Source organism: Buceros rhinoceros, unplaced genomic scaffold (genome assembly GCF_000710305.1).
Source record: "Buceros rhinoceros silvestris isolate BGI_N320 unplaced genomic scaffold, ASM71030v1 scaffold5614, whole genome shotgun sequence".
Taxonomy (NCBI): domain Eukaryota; kingdom Metazoa; phylum Chordata; class Aves; order Bucerotiformes; family Bucerotidae; genus Buceros; species Buceros rhinoceros.
Genome location: NW_010408700.1, coordinates 34727 through 56150, shown reverse-complemented (window position 1 = coordinate 56150; position 21424 = coordinate 34727). Strand labels below are relative to the sequence as shown.

Here is a 21424-nt window from a genome sequence, read left to right as displayed (position 1 = left end):
GCTGAACAGGAGAGGGAAAATCAAACGCGGAATTTTGTTCTGGGGAAAATCTCTGATTACATGCTTTGTCTTACTTCTGATCTGAGAGGTTTGAATATGCTCCTCCATAATGGGGTGCTCCAATACATCAACTATTCAGCCTCATCTTAATAACTAAAGCACTTTGTATGTAGTACATTAATCCAAAATAAATCAAAACATTCCACTAACGCATACCTACATCTCATTTAACTATTTCCCCCACAGGACCTTACTTCTCTTTGACTGCAGGGTGGGGGTTTCTTTTCTTTCACTGCACTGTGTAACAGTATCTCTGTCTCAGACAGCAGCTTTCTCCCTGACTGAGCCCAGACACAAAGTTCCACGCACAGAGTATAAATTCGTGCCTAAGTAACATACAGCGCAGTCACTACTCATTTTCTGCCCATATACATGCACATATTTGTACATGTGAAAAGATGAAGCCTCTGAGATGGCAAGAAAAAAGGCTGAGACACTTTATTCACAAAAAAAACACAGCTATGTCTGAAACATTAGCTTTCAACTTTGCACAGCAACTGTACACAAACATGCAAGTCAGAAAACGGAAAATTTTGTATCGTAACATTACATTGCAGGGGACTTCAGACATGCAGAAATTACCCGTCAAAAGTGGAAGTTGGTCATGGCACAATATCTAATATTATTGCTTTTACGCAATGGTTCTCTTCCATGATTCTATGACTTCTTAATTGCTAGAAATGGAAATAGTCTTTGTATTTCATACAGATGAGAAACAAAAAGTTTCCTAGATTAAAATGTGAACCGGCTCATTTTAATTAAAAAAACCCACTTTCCTGACCAAATCAGTCAGTGAGGGAGACTGACCCATTTTTTTCAGAAGGTCATCTAGATTTTTCATGGCCCTGTAAAGCTAAGGCATTGGAAATACAGATACATTATTGAAGACTAAACTTAGTTTGTAGTCTGTAACCTTAAGAAACAAGGAGAATTAGGGTCTTTATCGACAACCTCTTTCAGCCAGAGGCATAAGGTTTTACTCCCTTCCTTACTGCCTGCAGAGCAAAAATGGCAAAAGAGAACCTGTACCAGGTCCTTTGGTTGCCACAGTTCAGACTACACATCTTGACTAAACTGTATTTTAATTTAATGTCCTGAAGATCCAGGAGATGTCTCGGTTCACCCAACACTGTTACAAGGCAGAAGAGTGATGAAATTTAGGAAGGTAACCTCTTCATTTATGCCAGGACCTGTCAACACCTGTGTGTGTGCTGGCTGTATCTTTATAGCCTGAAACAATTTGCAAGGATGTAGAGTTCAAGAGCACTGCTGATGGAAATTCTTGCACTGGGAGATTAAGGTTCGGAGTGAAGCTAGAGCAGATGTAGCTCCACTCACTGAACTAACCCGATCCATTTTTTGTTACTTCAGTATTCTTTTTATTCTGATCCTGTTAGCTAGAAGGCATACAAACTTTTAACGGGATTGCTGCAGAAAGAAAACAAAAAGTGATTCTTCTCTATCCCCACTCAGTCACCTTAGAACTGTCCAATATCTGCCTTTTCATCATGTGTTTATTTTTTGTTTGTTTGGGGATTTGATCTGGGGTTTTGTTTTGTTTTTTTTTTTTTAAGACAAAGACCAAGTAACTGTATTCTTTTAGAACAAAAATGAACAGCCGTGTGGAATTTTTGCATAGTACTCTTCTTCGGCAAAAAGCCACAGAACTTTTTTTTTTAAATGGTTTCCAAGGATGAAAGTGACTTTGCCAAGCAAAGAAGCTTCAAAACAGGACTCAAAAACACTAATAGAAAGACAGATGGTTCTACTAAGAGCTTTGCTGCCAAAAAAAATGTTAAAAAAAAAGTGAAAAAAATGGAGTGATGTTATTGAAGCTGACTGCAAAGTTCTCTGATGACTGCAAATACTCTTGTCCCACTGCAAGTGTTAACTCTGCCTCCAGGGCTAATATAACTAAAGCACCACACACACACAAATTGTCATTGCCAAGTCCACAATGCAGCACAAGTCTGCACTTGATTCCAAGTGACTGCCAAATACACGAGCAAAACACCACACTGAAAAATTCCCATTTAGGAAAACATTTACCAAGAAAATGCCCTTTCTTCTTAAGTCTGTCTGCTGCATTTCATTTTTTCAAATTGTTGCTCCTCTTTATCTCTCCAAGGGGCCTTATATCCACTAATTTCAAATGACACAACCCTGGGTGCGTGAAGGAGGTAAGAACTACAGAGCGATGAGGCTGCTTTGCACAGATACATAAATAACGCAGTCAAAACAATGCGATTTTCATTCCAGGATGGAATGTATGTACGTAGTACCACTCAAATAGCTACACTTCAGCTTCTCTCAAATACAAGTGCAAACATTAGTTTACTTTAATTCGACTACCTGACACAATACATTACAAATTATGGACTCTTAACTTTTACGGCTCATTTAACTACTGCCCCTTAACTTTTGTTATGTTTATTACTATCACCTAGAATTGCTAGGATACAGCTATTTCAAGAGGCACAGAACACAGGTTTTCCTTCTGAGTTTTACACGAGGGGTATTTTCCTCTTTTTTTGTTTTTTTTTTTGGCTATTACTATGTCGGTTACATCTTTCACAATTTTTTTTTTTTAATATATATAATTTACATACTTTCCAGTGTTTTCTTGACGGTAACTTCTTGATACTGCATTTCTAATTTGAACACAGCGGACTGCAAATCAGAGCTATTCTTCAGGCCCTTCAATTTCTTCTGCTAATGGACATATATAAGTCCATATAATGAAAGACATCTTTAACAATCTAAAAATGCGTGTTGCTGCCAAGATTCTCCACTTCCCAGTCTCTCTACATGACTACCTCTTCTTAGTTGTAATTTATTAAAGGTGAAGATTGTGGTTTAAATCCTCGCAAAACTCCCAATGGATTTAATGGGCTACAATTTCACCCTGTAACGTCTTATCTGCTTTATGATGTTAGTCTGGATGATACAGATACAATTTTACAATCTTCCTGTTTTTTTCACTATAAATACTATCACCTTGTTGCCAACTGATCTCGCAGTTCTCTGGTCCCTCTCTTAATTTGAATGCCACCACCACATATCAGATTACTCAGAAGTACTCTAGTATCACATGACAAAATGCAGATGAATGGTATGCACAGAAAAGGCATATGACGTTAAAAAAAAAAACAAACCAAACAAAGAAACAAAAAAAATGTCATGAGAGCCATAACATTCTATATAATTAATTTACTAGTCAAGGAATTCATACATTCATTCATGCAGCTCTGACAAGTAATTTGGGGCAAAAGGGAAGCCCATACTGCAATAAAAGACATAAACCATACCATTTAATGTTTAGTTGATGAGAAATAATTGGCAAATAGATACATAAGAGCTCAAAAAGTCCAAGAAAGTAAAGGTTCTTTAACTCGTAATGAAGACAGTAAGTCATCTTCTGCAACAGCAAAGTATTTTAGGACCGAAAGAAATTGTAACCAAGTTTAATCTAGAGCCGAAACCAAAATCAGGAACCCTTCATACTTGTCACTGAAAATCCAAAAAGGAGACTAGCCCTAAAGAACTTATCAATGAAAAAACCAATATAAGCACATGACAAGCAACAAATAGTATATCTATTGTCCATGTGGGAAACTGAGGCATCCAGAGTTGCCCGTAGATATTTTTGACTTTGTGGAGTGCCTCACTGTGTCTTTTTTTGTTTCAGTGCCTTTGAAAAATCTGCCCTTAAATGACTCATCCTTATCAAAAGAAATTTCTTAGTAAACTTGGAATCAATTCAAGTTGTTGAATCCTGGGCCAGCATCTTCACAAAACTATGCATGTCCTTTTTGACTTGACCATAACAAATCCAACTGCACAAAGACACGCATTCAGTGCAGCCACAGCTAGATTCCCAGTATTCCCAGCTGCATTATACTTGTAGTATTTCTGCCTAAATTCTGGTCTCCTACCTACTTTTAGGAACGTACTATGGTTACCACAGCTACCCAAGCACAGAGCCGTATGCTTTTAACAGTTACCCCTACTGTTTATTACTAGCTCCTGCTGTGACTTATCTAAATTTAGATTGCAAACACTTGACAACTACGGTTCTACCCTATTTTCTGTAAAATGTCACGTGTGCTTTGGTCACTATATAAAAATAGCTATAAAGACAAAATAGTTAAAGGAAACATTAAGGCTGCAAAGTTAGGCATTCGAGGCTTAGGAAATGCCAGAATCAGGACAGCATATGTGACCGTATTTTTGGTCCTTTATACTCACGCATAGACTTTCATTAAAAGTTCACAATTCTCCCCCTCACATGACTCCTGCTTAATCTAGTGGGCTTATAATATTTCTCAAGCAACATAAACCCATACTTCTAACAAATCTAAGCCCCTGACATAGCAGCTGCTATTAGTTTTATTTATACCAACTTCATTTTCACAGTTGCTCACTACTTGTTTTCCTCTCCCCAAGGTAAACATCTCAACACACTTCCGAGTATCCATATATAACACTTTCCATGGAAGGGTGAATACTGCTCTTCCACCCACCTCTGGTTCTTCAGAGCAATGCTATCCATTTCTTTGAGACTGGTGATGAAGTAACGAATTACTCAGTGTGAATAAGAACGGCTGCTAAAAGCAACATTCCCTTCTATACAAACTGACAAAACTCTGAGCAGTACTTCAGACTTGAGCTGTTTAGAAGATGTCCTTCAAGAGCCGTACGAGCATCTCTGATGAAACGATCTCTTACACGACTTCTTCGTGTAGAACTGTAGCTAATTTTTACTTTCATTTCAGTTACTCTCAGCTGTCTCAAAGAAGTTCAGATTTTACATTCCTAGAACAGTGGATGCGCATGAATGATTCTATTAACTTCAAACTGTTGTATGAATATCTTCTTGCCTGTGACTTGTTTATAAGTTAAGCATCTCTTCTACTGTATATGAAAGAATGTAATGTACACTTAACATGCAATAACATAAATCTGTCCTTCAAAAATGACATGTTTAATTGCATCGGTCCCCCTTCCTCCAGAAACACTTGGCTCACGGTGGCGCACACCATGCTGAAGGACTGGATTCTTTAATTAGCATGTGTTGGCCATCTCTTTCTCTCTCCCTCACACCCCCCACCCCACCCCCCATGTCTATCTTAAGGGAAATAAAAATATATGTCCTCATATAACTACAATCTGCTATTTTCCCTTACAGTGACGTTTAAAATAAGAAAAGAAAATGTTGTTCTCCTCATTCTCTTCCCTGCATCAATTCCCTAAATTGACATAAGTTTGTCCTAATCTATACAGTAGGGGAATGCAATGATCAATCTCCTACTGAGTTTGAGGTGGCTTTTTAGGGGTTGCTTAGTGAGCGCCTCAGACGCAAAACAGAAGGTGGATGCCAAGAAGCAGAGATGACGACACTGACGAGACAGACAGAACACCCATTCCACCTCACGCTCTGACCTAGCACTTTGCTTTTCCTGTTGAGGAGCAGCTCACTCCTCTGCCAGACATACTGATACAGGGGATCACAACAAAGGATTTTCTGAAGATTTTTTTTTCCCTAATCTCTGCCTGAAAATTCTGCTGCACTGGGTGATTTGGGCCTAAATATGATTCTTGCCTTTGCTGCATAAGGGGCTTACACAATTCACACCAGTACTTACAAAAACTCATTCTGTCTGAACACCCCAGTTCACTCAACAGTAGCAACTCACTGTTCACAATTGTTTGCAAACAGCGATACTGATGGTAGAAACACGTGCTCTTATAGTGGCAATGTTTTAAAAAGAACAAAAAAGGCTATTTAGGGAGACACCCCCATCCCCCATTACAACTCCACTAGCATAGAAGAGCTCTGTTTGGACTGGGAGTGTGGAAAAAAGTATTAGTTTGATGGAATATAAAGACAGTCCTCAACAGGTAATAGTTGGTATGTATGCAACTTGGCTCACAGAAGACACAAGCAACAAACCTTCAGGAAAACTGAAACACATCTCAGAGAATACGTGAACATTTGTTATTTCAGAAAAGCAAGGTTTTTCAGGCTGGAAACTTTCTGACTTTGCTCAGCCCTGTAAGAGAATCAAAAATCTCAAATTTATCTCATCATGAAGTCTCCAAGTACTACTAAATGAATGAATGTGTGCTTAGCCTTTTCAACTGAAGTGCAGAGAAGTGCCTCAAACTGCCAAAAAATACAGACAGTAGCTGTTTCCATGCCGATAACTTGCTTCTAAAGGCTTCCCTCCTCCACTTCATACTACAGAACAAAACGCACTGGTAAGAGACAAACATCTCCAGCAGCACTTTGAAGAACATAAGCCAAAGGGACTTCTTGCATTAGGGGACATCTCTCGGATACTTCCAAAGGAAAAAGCACTATTACACATTAATTTATGAAACTAAAACAAAGAACTTCATAACAGTTCTTTTATATTTGATTTGGTATAGAGGAGGGAAAAGCAGTAAGATGACTTTTTCCCACGTGGGATGACATGTAGCAGGAAGCATATATGCTTGTGCCACTTAGCATTTAAGTTATCTACAGAGAAATTCTGCCACAATATGCAGCTGGCTTAAGTAAAAAACCTAAGAGTTCATGTAGGAATGGCTGCTCCAGACTATACGACACCCTAGTGTGTGGTGTCCTCTGGCAAAACCATTACTTTCAGGGCAAGCCACTGCAATTCTGGTAACAGCTACGCTGAAGGACTTAAGTGCACTCTCAGAAGAGTCCTTTTGAATCTAAGCTCAATAGCAACACTCAAAATAATTTGCTCTTTCCTTTTGATAGAAGAAAAAGATCCATTGTTTGAGCCATTTAGTTCATGAAGAGGTTAAGTTATCAGAAGACACAAAATTGGCTTCTGAGCTATGCTGACCAGTGTTTGGGATAAACTGACATATTTCACCTTATTTACTTAATATTCAAACAAATATTACGTTTCTCATGCTATACCTTCCAAGCATCTAGGCACCGTGTTTAAATTTTTTAAACCATACCTGGAAGAATAAGCCAGGACTATAATGGAAACCTGCCACAAAGTTGTGGCTGTCAAAAGCACTCATTTTTATGGTATATTGCCCTCTATTTGTGTTTTTTGCTGGCTAATAGCAACTTGTTCCTAAATATAACTTTCATGGAGCAAGAGTTAATCTGCAAGGTCACTCCCTTCAAACTCAAAAACCTATGAACTTACATTAATGAGTGATGCTACCTCACAGTGTATGATGGCGCACACAGTTTCCAGATGCTCAGTTAATGCCTTCCCAATGAGGTCTGGATCAGTGCTGATCACTCTAGCAGCAAGCTATTCAGTAAAACGTTTGCCAGTGAAAAGAAAACAGGTGTGAGATTTCCTGATGTGCTTTAAAAGACAACATGTAGAATAATTTCTTGAGCTGCGCATGTGTACTGTATTCTACAGTTAGCTGATCTATTACATATTGGTTCACTTATCCAAATTACAGTGAACTGTGGGGCTTTTCGTGCATGCCATAAAGAATCAGACAAAAATAAGTATATTTCCCTTGTCATTCTTCATATCAGCTTTCCAGAAGTCATCTGTATACTTTTTCCTTCTGGTTTTCCCCATTCAGCCTAAAGAGACTGAAGCGGCTGGGGTTTGTGCATGTGTGCTAACCCAGTTCTCTTTCTTTGCACAGTCACTTCTTTGGTTTACTCAGTGGTCACATTTTACCAGACCAAAAGTCTTTGGGCAACGGTATTGTGGACTGCCCACTGCTGCAGAGGAAGCAGGCAAGAGCAAACAGGACAGTCTGTGTCAGCTCTCTGTTAAATGGGGACTGGTTTCTACTTGAGGCTGTTGAAGTGACAGATACAACAGTCAGAAGAGGTGTGCAGACTCTAGAGGACTTTTCCTCTATGTTTTTTAAAATGTATACAGGGTTAACTCTGCAAATCTTAACACTATTAATCAATGGGTAGACTATAGGAACACGTAGTTATGGGAAGAAAGGCTCAGCATTAGCATGGGATGTAAAGATTCAGGGAGAAGAGGAAACAGAATCATCCAAAACTGACTTTTCAAGAACTTCTGTGAATGCTGGAAGCCCACAGCTTCAGGTAAGGAGATAAAATGCAGTATTACACATATCTCAGGCAGAGATGACAGTAAAGTTCTGTGTGCTAGGAGAAATGTCCCACCTTGCTATCTCTTCAGCCTTTTTGAGGTGCCTTTGGGCTCATCCTGTCACCAAAGTATTGATTACTCAATGTTTTCATGCAAAGGATGCAAACAAGACCATAAAAAGCCTGGCTATAAACCTGCCCAAGACAACTTGCAGGTTGAGAACACAGCTTAGGTAAAGAAACATTCTAATCGCGGTTCTTACTCCTATGTTGACTGAAGTGATGCAGCTTTTGGGGTGTGAACCTAGTCACTAATGATTTCTCTAGTGCATTTTCCCCAAAAAGAACAATAAAATAAAAAGGTGGCAAGAGCAAGGCTGATGTCAGCAAGGCTGTCTGGTGTTTTTTATCACAGAAAGTTATTCAAGAACCATCTGTGTTAGGGCCAGCTGCTACACCTCCCTCTTTACCCATTGTTGATTTTTCCATATTTCATATCCACATATTCAAACATTAGTAACTAATTTTGATGTATAAATTGCTGTAATATTTTTCCTGTCTACTGTTCCAATAAAATAATTTTTTAATGTCTGAAACAGGAAGAACTGTTCTAATATGGAAACCACTGTGTTTAAGATAGTATATAGATGAAGGCGAGTGCCACGACCTCATTTTTGACGCAATGGTAAAGCCCAAATTCATTAACAGATCAATATCTAAGGTCTCAACCACTAATAGTGGACTGCCTTCTTTAAGAGACTCGTTATCTTATTAACGGCCCTGAAGCACTCCTGAAGAAAAGCTGTGAATGGAGAGTAGTACTCAGCCCATTGTTCAGACACCGCTTGATGAAATGAGGGACCGTGAAGTAAGAGAGGATGAAATATGAAGGAAGTGAGTGGTGCTTCAGTGCCAAGTATAAGGTTTGCAAGGCAAGCCCACCTCTCATCCTGGTCTTCCTTCCTCCCCAGGACGGCAGGCATGGTAGGTACCAGTAATGGGAAGTGATAGCTCCCTAAAGCTTTCCTCTGTTCCTGAAGTGGTACCTCCCCCTCTAACGCTCTTGCACTGCAGTACTGCCACAATCCGGCCTTCCATTTCAACTCTTCCACTGATACTCACTGTGAGTCACCCACGACACATTGCTTGTAACGAGTCTATACATAATTACAGTAAAATATTTAAGTCTCATCAACTAATATGACACAATTCTACTTTCATAACCCTTAACACAGAAATCTTGATTACTCAAATTAGTTGACACAGAAGACAAGGAGATCATCAAGAGTTCTGTCTTATAATAAGTATTTCTTGTTTTGGTTTGGGGTTTTTTGGTGTCAATTTCTCTAATATGATTTACGGTAATACTACTGCATAGAGAGGATGGGGTATTCTTTCAGTGAAACCCCTAAGGTTTCGAAACGTGTTTTTCACCCAGTATCTCTTTGACAAGTGGAATATCATTAATTAAAACAAACACAACAATTTTAATGTGTAGGTGGTGGGCAAAAACAGGGATTATTTAATATCATGGAGTGGTGAGAAATTCAAAACCCATTTGGCTGCTGAATAGTGCACTGGTATAAACAAACATGAAAGTCTTATCAAAGTCATCCACTTAAAATCATACTATCTAGAGAGAAAAAAATAGACATAAAGGACTCAGAAACCTGATTCTGCACTAGAAGTCTGTACCTTCTCTTGCCTTCTTTAAATGGAAAGGTTAAGGGACATAGTTAATAAAAATGTATACAATCCAATGCAGTACAGGAAAAGAAACACTCTTCATGGTGTGATCAGTGTAGAATTGCGTCTGCTCATAAAATGTCAGACTTAAAACCACTGATAAAACCCTCTGAATACCCCCTCTCTTCCCCAATTTTATTATTATTAAATCAAATATGAGTTTCAGTGTATGTCTGGTCTCCAGTGACATCAGTTTCAGAGCCCTAGTTGATACAACAACTCAATGTATTTATTTCCTGAAGACAATATTACTACTATTATTATTTACATTGAGTTTTATTGCTTTCTACACGATCTTAGAAAACCCTGCACTTAAAAATGATGGACAAATGGCCAAGAAAACTAAGACCAAATGTTAGTAGAAACCTCTATAGAAAACACAGTTCCGAGTACTGGATAGCCTCTAATTACTGCCCAGGGAAATGCATAATAAAGACCTCTTTTCAATCTTTCAGCTGTTCAGATTTGTTTCTGACTGTCGCTTTTGCCTGTGGAATTATTCCTCAACAGAGTTCAGTTTTACCATCAAAAGTTCGATTTTAAAAGTGAAACCGATTCAGGTTGCAGAAGAAAGACTATTTTTAAATAGCTACGTAGCAATTTTTCCATTCGTATTCTGATGAGTTTTTTCCCCTTGTTCCTAAAATCTTCATACGAAAATGTTTTCCACAAATATATTTTGGGAACATTTTTTGAATAGGACTGAAGACAGTCTTTCATTTTGTGTCTACAATTTGGTGACAGCAACACAGTTAAAATCACAATTAGCTGTAGATACAGGGATAAAGTTTAGACATCTCATCCTCTGCTTTCTGTGTACAACCAGGTAGCCAGCTATCCAAATCCTGCAGCTTGCAGCTGCACTGAATTACAGGCACAAAAACTTGGACTGCTGTAAACATTGTCTTTTTTTGTCTTTGCTGTCTCCTTCAATTCTTGTCTTCTTCCTCCTTTCTAATTAAAAATATTAGGAAAAACAACAACAACAACAGGTAAGAGTACTCTTTGGCACTTCTAGTACAGACCATGCAATAGAGAAGAAAATTGCCTCACGAGCGCCTACCATCATAAATCAGTTTTTAATTTTACCGGTGGATTACAGCAATCAGATAAACTTTTGCTGCCTGCCTCCCTTCAACACTGCTCTTTGAATCGGCTTGGCCCACAATCTAGCTAGTGTAGGAGTCCCTCCTACCTTACAACTCCCAGACAATATCTGATTGGTATGCAGGGGGGAAAAATATAACAGAATTCACAAAGCAGAATACACGCATAATACATGAAGTGCAGGATCGCACAAGAGGGGGAAAAGTACAACGTAATTGAAAACGAATAATCTTTGGGTATTTTCTTGCTAGTCTGAAGTAGTACTTGAATGTACAATCATTTTTTCTGGCTTGACTGCCTTTAAATATACACATACCATACTCCTAGTTCAATTTTTAAGCCACTATAGGTATTAGAAGACAATTTACATGTGATTTGCATTTTTTTTTCTGTGCCTGTGGTTTTGGTAAGTCTTCCAAACCTAATGACTGTTCTTTTGGCCAGCAACATAAATGCTGTAATCACACAATTATTGTGCTGGGAACAGTTTAATTCAGCATTTTGTTCTCAACCACAGAACAATTACTCAACAATTTTGGTTAACCATACTAGCTCACTGCCTGGAGAGGAAGCAGCATATTCACGAGATCAATTGTCTTCCATAAAAGCAGTCAGTAGATCCTTATCTATTACAACTTTCCAGCATCTCTTTGCTCTTTGGGGTACTTCCACATACTCCCAGTTAATGAAAATAAATTACCAGCAGCACACTGTATTAGCTTATTCATCTCTATCTGTTGAATGCTTTTAATTGTGCATTTGCATACTAAAGAGAAAGGTAGATGTGATGTGTCTGGGAGAGAGGGACATAACAGAGCGCTGTAAAAAGCTCTGAAAATACTTCAGCGATGTTGTTCATCTACTCTATTCTAAGCATAAAACATGGCCAGTCAGGATCCGTTTTTAAGTTCTGCTCTTCAGCAATCCATTTCTCTTTAGAAATAAAAGGAATTTTCTGATAAATTGATTTATTCCTAGTACTGTTAATACTGAAACACTGCTGGCCATAAAGGTCTCTTTAAGCACCATTTGAGACAGTGAACAAAGTTTTTAATGCAGAACGGCCTCTGGGGGTGGATGCTCGGTGCAGCTGAAAATCAGGGGCTTCCTAAGGTTACTAAGGCAAATCAACAATTTTATTTTACGCTAATGTGGGACGGACACAGCCGCAATGTAACGGTGGGAACTGATGAACCTCATGGCTCTCACTGGGTCACACGACATGGCAGCACTTGATGCCATTGACTTCGGTTGAAGGGAGAGCGTGAAAAGCCCTTGAGTAGTCTTTACCCGCTCACTGGCATGACTGAGGTTCGGCAGATTTATTTCAAACCCCCAATATTTTTGCCAGATGAACAATTTTGCAAATATTTACAGGAAGTGGGTGCTTTTTAATTTAATTTTAAATTTAGGCACTACCACCACGCTTTGTCTGGTAAACCTGGTACAGAAAATAAAGCAAATGAAAATTACGATACTTCAGTAAGAATAATTTAAGTTAGTTAACTAAACGTATTTTCTGCTCCAAATTTCAGTTCTGGAAGCATTTTACCTAAGCAAATATAAATATTTTAATAATTCCTTTTCCACTTTTGTTTTTGTTTTGTCTTGTCAGTCACAGGGAATATTTTCATTCAGAGCTGTGAATCTGAAAAGTACAACTCTGGCAATGCTGCTGAACAAGTAAAATTAAACTAATTAAACAAAGCTGACTCAATAAACTTAGTCTGACAGCAAGAGAGATCAAAAAGGAAACCAGCAGTAAATATGATGAAAACATACAGTAATAACAGGGTTTTTTTACATGTCTTTAGCTTTTAAGTAGTATTCAGCTCAGAAAAGTACCTTTGTAATAATCATTATTTTCTTAAGGGCAAAATTTGACCTGTAGGAACTTTGTGTTGAATCCTTGCTCTGCTGAAGTCAGTAGAAATTGACCCCAATGGTACTTGGCAGAAATAACTTAATTTTAAAAAATAACTTTAATTACAAAACCCCCAACCCTAACACCACAAGGCATCTATGGAGCAGAACACAGGCTCAAAAGTCATCATCAGCAGGATACTGAGCTATGGCACTTCTTCTTTTGCTCCATTTATGACATGAACAGTATGTCGCTTTTTGCTTGAAGCTCAGTTTTAGCAGATGTGGAGAAAGGCCTGGTTTTTCCTGAGTGCCAGAGGCACAATGTGAATCGCATTAAGGAAACAGAAGCTCCAATCCAGTTCTTTCCAATTCTCAAGCACTGCTAAGCTTTCACCAGGCTACCGCACGCACACACAAACACACATACACACACACAAAACCCCCAAACCAAACCAAACCAACAAAACAAACAAAAAAATCGGGGAAGGACTCTGCCTTCCTTAACTGCTCTGTGCTGAAAAGGAAGCAGCTACATTTTACAATCCTGTCACTGTGCTTCAGGCCTTTTAGCTGAGCCTTTCAGGTGATGTTAGTGTTGCTTTGCTTTTTTTTCTGGATTGAGATGACCCTTAGGCAGGAGCTAAGCATTTAGGTGTTTAGACTAGAGCAGTGACAGGGCAGTCACAGAATGAGAAAATGAAGAAACCTGGATCACACCAGCAGTTGCTATCATGTTTAGATGTCCCCAAAGCTTCAGAACTTCGGCTCTTAGAGGGCCTGTCTAAATGATAGCTGGACAGGATGTGTATGACCTCGGGAAGTGTTCGTGGATCCCTCAATTTAGATGTTCCCAAAGGCTATAGAAGTCCTGTTATCAGAGGGTAAAATCCTCTTTTTTGATGTGACTGCACTGTAAGCCATCCAGGTAAGAATTCTACAGAAAATTGCTTTACCAAACAATATTGCAACCACGCTAGAGGTCCTAATACTGTTCTCCTGTTCTTCACAGGCAAGGAAATAAAAAGACAGCAGTGCTATACAACAACATGTTGCTTGTGTATGTGCATGGACATCATTAATGAAAAACAGCTGCAGTCCTGCAGCCAAATGGTTTTGAATAAAACAATCATGGGGCTCCTTGGCACCTAAAGGAATGATTTAGGACATAAATTGCTGGCTTACCCAGTGGCCTTGAAACCTGTTATGTTTATACAAGCACGTTAGTAACACTTTAATATCCCATAACAAATCAGTAACTACAAATACGTCTAACTCGTGGTAAGGCAAATGAAAACCTCTCTGAAGTCTTTGGGTACAATACATTTCTCCATAAGGAAAAGGTTTATTTTAGAAGTTCAAACTCAAAATATTTTGCCAGTGAGTTTGTTCATTAAAATGTGATCCGTTCTGAACACATCAGGTCCCTTTAAGACTAAAAGTCAGAGCTGTGTGCTCTGAGCCTTTTCATCAAGATGACTCATTCATTCATGGGAAGCATGGATTGTATGGCTGGCTTATGGTAGCACTCTAAATTAGTACTCACACAATGGAGAGCTTATACAATTGCAGTAGTCCATATCCAGTAAAACTGCCTTGGTGCCTTGAATAATGGGCCTTGCTCAGTCTCTAACAGTTCTGTAAGAACCTCTAAACAGCTGCACACAGCACATGACCTGGGCCATCTTTACAATGCCTACTAACCATGAAAGCAAGCTTTGGGAACTATTTCCTCTGCGCCCTCACTATTGGACAGCATCAATCCCTTTGCTTTTTAGAGAACAAGGGGAATTTCCCCCTCCTCCTTCTTCCTTACCGTTTTTTTTTCCTTTCCTTTCCTTTCCAATCAGCTCTCCACTGATCATCCTTCACACTTTAGCCTCTGCCCCAGAATACTCTGGACAATAGTACTGATTCCATCTGTGCTCTCCATTAAAGCCCTCGTAATCCTCCTCTGAACAGCTGGACACTCAGGCTCCACACACAGACACTCCTTCTGTGGAACTGTTTGGATACAATTACGCTGAAGCTGTGCTTATTTCAAGTTCCTGCCTGCAAATGCCTTTCGTAGGGTCCCCTAGGGCTGCACGGCATAATGTCCTGACGCAACAGATTTAACAATACATTGAGACGGACCTAGGCTCAGGGGATAACGTGGTGCTTAGCCACCTCAGTGCCAAGCAGCACTTGGAAGATATTTTGTAGACAAATGACAATATTAATGACAAGCTTCAAACTCCTAACATGTCATTAAGTAATTATGAAGAAGCACGTTCAGTTAACCAAACAGTTTTGGTACCTTTCCTTTAAGATCAGAGGCATGCAATGCCCACATTTTGCTTGAATGCAAAGCGCTGCAGTGGTTTGGCTCTCTCCTGGAACAGCATATATCTATTCAAGAGAATGATCTGCCAGTGTCTGTCATGGCTTGAAATGATTGAGTGTTAGGGAAGGACCATCAGAGCCCAACCACAGGCTGGTCTAGCTGTGTACCTTCATTTTTCCAGAGACTTAACTTTCTACAGACTCAACCAGCGGAGTAAGTCTCCATTATGTCTCACTTCAGACAAGAGATACGTTAAATATGTATTCAGAAAAATGCAAGGATAACTCCAAGTTAATGATTTTTACAAGAAGTCTATGCTGATATTCTAATTAAAGTCCATAGTGAGTCCCTGAGATCTAAGTGCATCTAACGTATTACAATGTGACTGTATGTTTGTCGGCGTCTGTATACACACACGCATCATCTGTGCCCATGCAAAACTATAAACACACACATTTTTCCAGTAGATGTGTGTGCACACGTCTCACACACCACACAAGCAAATGAGGAAAGCTATCTATAAATTTCATTTCTGGTATTTATTTTAAAATGTAAATGTGTGTGTATGTGCACATGTACTGATATTTACACATATATATATACACACAGTACCCACGAAACAGATGCCCCCCACACAGGAGTCCACACGCATATGCAAGCATATAGGCATGCACCATACAAGAGATGGTGATACCCAAGGGAGAATTTAAAACAGAATGCAAACAGTATTTATCACACACCTCTGACAGTTTCACTTGCACAGCAAACACTCTCCTGTCTGAACAAGGACAGAACTGTACAACCCCAAATCCCTCAGTTGCGTGTTTTCTCTGCAGCCAATTGACAGACACGTGCCTTTTCCTTCCCAACTTTTCTCACAGTGTTACTGACCTGCTGTACTACCCACACTCAGTGGTAGGCCGGAGGGACTTCTGAGAGACTCTACTCCGTAACCCATAACGGCTAAAATGAAAGGATTTTTTATTAACAGAAACGGTGGGTTCACGGTTTCCTAATGTTGCCCCCAACACTTGTGTGTAGGCTTGGAATGACTCAAGACATTTAACTCCAATCATAACATTATTTACGGAAAAGCTGTTCCAGGTCAGCTTTGTAAGTTTATTTGACCTGTGGTATGAAGCAGTTTTACAGGTAGAGGGACTCAAAAATGTACCGATAACTCTTCTAAAATGCTCCGAAACATATTTAAATGGCTTTTTAAAGATACACTGCTTTCATACAGTATGTTACAGTGTGAGGTAGCATACAGGTTTTACCCCTGTTAGTTGAAGTTACCAAGCATAACACACAAGAGGCAAGTAGCACATCTCCTCTAAACAAGTCAATCAACCCTCCCTATTGCATCAGTCCAGCGTGTATTTACTGCTCTCCCACACGCATTATGACCAAGAATACAGATAAGTTGTCCATAGCTAAGACCAAGATTGGCTTTTTGTTGTAAACCCGAGAATTCAAAGTACGTAGTTCAAAGCACAGATAATACCTAGATTAGATACTTTTTGACTAGTTTCCCCCATCTCATGAGAGGTCATTTATCCTCCAAAGTCTTTACAGGTGGTCGGCTGTCAAAGAACACACTTCCAGCTGAATTACGGGTGATTTGGCCAAGATCTTTTTGTGATACAGGATTTAGAAATAGGTGCTAATCATATTTTAAGAATTCTTCTAGGCTCCTTCAGCTACATCGCTGTGTCCTAGAAACTTCAAATGAGGTTTATCCGAAAGATCTTGGCAAGATTTAGAAGAAGGAAAGGCATGTTTAGGAAGTAACTCTCAGGTGCATTAAGAACGTCAGAGTAGTCCGTCAGGCTCCAGCAGATTTTAAGGAGTGCCAAATATCTGAGAAGGAACTAAGCTCTTATTAAAGGGAAAAAAAAAAGTATTCTCTTACAGTTTTCCTTGAGGAAACAGCCTTGAAAGTATAAACAAGTTTCTTAGAATTCCGTCATGGCATTTTTGCTGATGGCCTTTTCTTAATTGCCATTAAGTTGGTTTATTTCTTATCTGACCTAATCACCTCTGGCAGATAAAACTCATTTCATCGGACATAAAAGCACCTGATAAAATAAGCTGCAATCTTCCTCTTTTTTCTCACACTCACTGGTCAGATGGACACCAATACTAAAATACTTCCAGAAATTCCCATTTACTCTCATCTCCCCTCCAGTGGATTCAATAACCAGCTGTAAAACTTCTAGTTACGGGAAGGGTGTGGAAATAGAAATTTCAGTTTAGGCACACAGAAGGAGCAGTTAAGAAGGAAAAGCCAGTATGATTGCTTTTCCTCTATCTCCATTTAACTGGCCTGAAATACCATGCCTAGTCCTGAAAACTAACTTGAAGACCAATCTAACTGCCCACACAGGCCCTCCAGGTTTCCCTTTCCATTGTTCCTAAAACCAGGGTTCTCAGCCAGTAATGCTACACGAGCTTCCCAGTACAAGTTCTTCAGCCATGCCCCACTTCAGTTCCTTGCATAAAATATTAGCATTTTATTGCTAGGTGGTATGGCTATTTTGGTAATGTTTTAAGTCTATCAAGAAAGCAGAAGGCCACCGAGTGGTGCCTGAGCAGTGATACCAGGCTCTCTTAATACAGGTATAAACCCTAAGTTCAAGCCCCAATCCAAATCTCCGCATTCATATCTGGCATTGAGGCTCAGCCTTTCATAAAAACAGGCAAAGGACTACTCCCGTGAACGCTGTACACAGTTTAGAGGTTTTGTCTCAAAAACTCGCTAAACATAATGACAGTTTCCTTCATTTCAATAGGATCTGCTCAGCAGATACAACACTCCATACTCCCCTTCTTTCAAATGAGCTGGAATTTCACCAGACAGTACACCAAACAGTCAGCTCCAGGCTTGCTGCTGAGAACAAGCTTTTAGAAATCGTCTGTAGTTTCTTTCCAACTGAAAACCAACCTCTGACCTAGTGAACCACTACTAGATTTACTCTACGTGTTCAGTGCCGCCACTGACTGCATGAGCTTTGTGCCAGGAGCAGAATTTGGAGCTTTTCTGCTCCTACCTGTTCTGTATCACTTGTCTCCATAGCTCCAATTCAATTCAGGATGGGATGAAGTTCCCCTGCTCCCAAGCCCTGACCTTCGTATAATGTGGACTGGACATCACAATATACAGTCACAATTGTGCTATTTTTACTAAACTATACTCTGATCTTTTAGCCCAAGAAATACAGGAAGTAACAAAGTCAGTAAAGATCATCTATTATGGCTCAACTAAAAGTCTGTTTACTTCAGTTTTATTAAGAATTGTATTCAACCCATTTATTGGTATCACTGGAATTTTACTGAAGCAGAACTGCAATATCACAGGAGGGAATCCAATCTAACGCTCTGAGGCTGTAAAAACAGGATGTTGCATAAAAAAATATTTTTATTTCATGTAAGTCTTTTCTTTCAGTTTCAGGAGACCTGCTTTTTCCTCCCCTGTTTTAAGGCCAAATTCTGCACTGAGGTATACAAAACCAGTTCACACTGACACTGGAAGAAAGTACATATGTGTACAGGAGAGTAGAGATTTAGTCTTTCCTGATTATGAAATAATCTTACTTAATTCATTCATGTTTTCTTCAACACTAAAACTAGCACGTATGTAATGTGCACACCAAAAAGATTAAATGGCCAAACGGTAGCTTCCTGCATGCAATTTTTCTAATAAAGTTAGTGAGGACACAACTTAAACCTTTTATTTGTAATGTTAGGGTAGCTGAAAAGTTTATAAAATTCAAAGCTTTTAGCTCACGAGAGGGGCAGAACAGATTTTCTTTTTCAGTATGGACTGAATTCTTACATACGGAAGGTTTTGGTCTCTTTCTATGGATAAAAATAATGAATGGGATTTCACATTACCTTGGATAAAAATAATTTCTTTAAGAACCTCACAAAATGTCAGACCAGTTCACCAGACAGTGGAGAAGCCCTTACACTGATTTACTCTAGACGATGACCTGACATTAAGAGTCACAGCTGAAACTGCCAGCATTGTAATATCCCACACTGTATATACAACATTAACCACCATCAGCCACCAGTTGCCTTTGATTGCCATGTAGACGTGCAGTTGGTATTCACAAAATTCTTCACGCAAATCAAGGATGGTATTTTATCTTTAGAAGACACCACATTTCTCTGGGTTTTATGAGAATATGCACTATTCTAGAGTGTGAAAAAGGATCACGGAGAATTCTGGAAAGATGTAATAGACCAAATCCCATGAAATTTGTCTGGTTTAGACTGCAAATCTGAATGATCTGATTTAATGTTCTTATGCTGAGCCCAGGACAAATCAGTGAATCCATCCATACAAAGCTCATTGAAGGTTTAGGCCCTTGGACATTGAAAGTGCAGAGAAACAAGATCAACAGCGAGCATCCTCACCAGACACTGAAAAGCCATTGGGACTCACAAGGGAAAAGTAAAAAGAGTGATGAAACAGGCAAGGAGCTGGAACTGGGTGCGGTAAGGAGGAAAATTAAAATCCATTTTGGTAAATGGCCTCAGAGTTCAAATAATTACAAACGAATTTACAATCCACTTAATAGAAAAGACCTCATCGCAAGCTCTGAGCAATATTTTAAGAAAACCAGGAACTCCCTATAAACTTGCAACTGTCCATGAGTAACCAACTATGCGCCTGAATTCCTGAAAGACTGGATCTTGTAAAGAGAACAAGATAGGCCCATATTAAAACTTTTAATGACTTTAGTTAAAAAAAAAAAAGAAGATGGAAAAAAAAAAAGGTGGAACTTTGCAGCCAGCTGGCTCCATACCGAAAGCCAGGCTGCACAGCTTGAACTTAAAGCTATCTTAACATAATGAATAAGTGCCAATAATTAGCATATGTAGTGTGAACAGGTTTGCTGGCACAAGCAAGTGAAAAACTCCAAGGTAAAGTTATTATTAGGGAGTAATTAGCTCTGTGAAGTAAATGAGTGAAACAATAGCTGCCAGCACTGACAATATGGCTAACATCTGACTATGTGGAAGATAACATTGTAAAGTATTGCTCCCTGAGCTAGAATCTGTTAATAACCATATGTTAGTGTAATTAATGCAGAGTCTTTCTGACCTGTTGTCACATAAGAACAATACTTTCTTGGAAACATTCAAACAGGCAGCTCTAGGCTTGTGGATGGCAAAAAAATAATTTGGGAAGTTGCTTACAAACACCTTTTCTTCCACATTTCTTTAAAAATAACTTAAAAACCGTAAAAGAGGGGAAAAATTAGAAAAAACTGCGTATGAACCAACTGCTTTCAAGGTTGATGGCAAAGATTTTAAACCCTGGATCAGGGCTTTCCAGACTAACTAAAACAAACCCGAAAGAATACTCTTGGATTTTAGGGGTGCTCGTAATCCATGCCCAGACCAAATTCTGTAATTTCATTATTTATATGGAGTGCCTTAGACGCTTTATCTAAAAAATCCTTGAACTCCAGAATGTTCAAATCTGAGATCGGGTTCCGAATTCTTTGTCTTGAGCCCATTTCTAAATTGAATAGGTCCCTCCAGGTGTCTGACATTCATCGACATTCTGCCAAGATCTTAACACACTGCTAGATAGGGAGGGTCTCCACTTCCCTCCCAGACACGACATTTTAACCTCCAAATGAGAGGATTCTGTGACCACAAAGTGCAAGGCTAAAGAAAATTTCTCTTGAGAAGGTAATAAAAACCACACCCAGAACTTCTGAATTCTCATAATAAATGGCACCAATGCACCAGTTTTCTCCCTTCATATCAACAACTCAAAATGAAGAGGTCCAGCAAATACAGTTTGCTCAACAAGCCTTACACAATTACTGTATTTTCAAGTAATCGCACTAAGGTAGTGTACCCTCCAGAGTACGCATATCCCATAAAAAGCACCTTGCCTCTGAAGCTCTCTAGTACAAAGACCTTTGTAATTTAATTTGAACATCTCTCTATTCCAATCGAGCATCTCATATGCACCTCGTTAGAGCACATGCACTCATTGGCTCACGGCAATAGTTTTACTGAGAGGGAACACTGTAGTCATACATCCCGAAAGAATAGCTGTCATTGCCTACAGAAAAAGTTTAACAACTTTAAGAACCTGGCCATACTTAATTTCAATTAAAAAAAAAATCCAAAATTTAATGCAAGCTTGTTAGTTCTTTCCTTTTTTCCCTTTCTAGTGGGGCAGCTTAAAAAAAAAAAAAAAAAAAAAAAAAGAAAGGTTT

The 21424-nt window shown here is 39.1% G+C and overlaps 1 protein-coding gene across 1 annotated transcript in view; it reads right to left on the bottom strand.

The window, feature by feature from the left end:
* The window catches only part of LOC104492392 (transcription factor SOX-5-like), a gene marked incomplete at its 3' end in the record, with an annotated part of 118839 nt that overhangs the window by 71207 nt on the left and 26208 nt on the right, over nucleotides 1–21424 (bottom strand). The gene's annotated exons all lie outside the window — the stretch shown is intronic.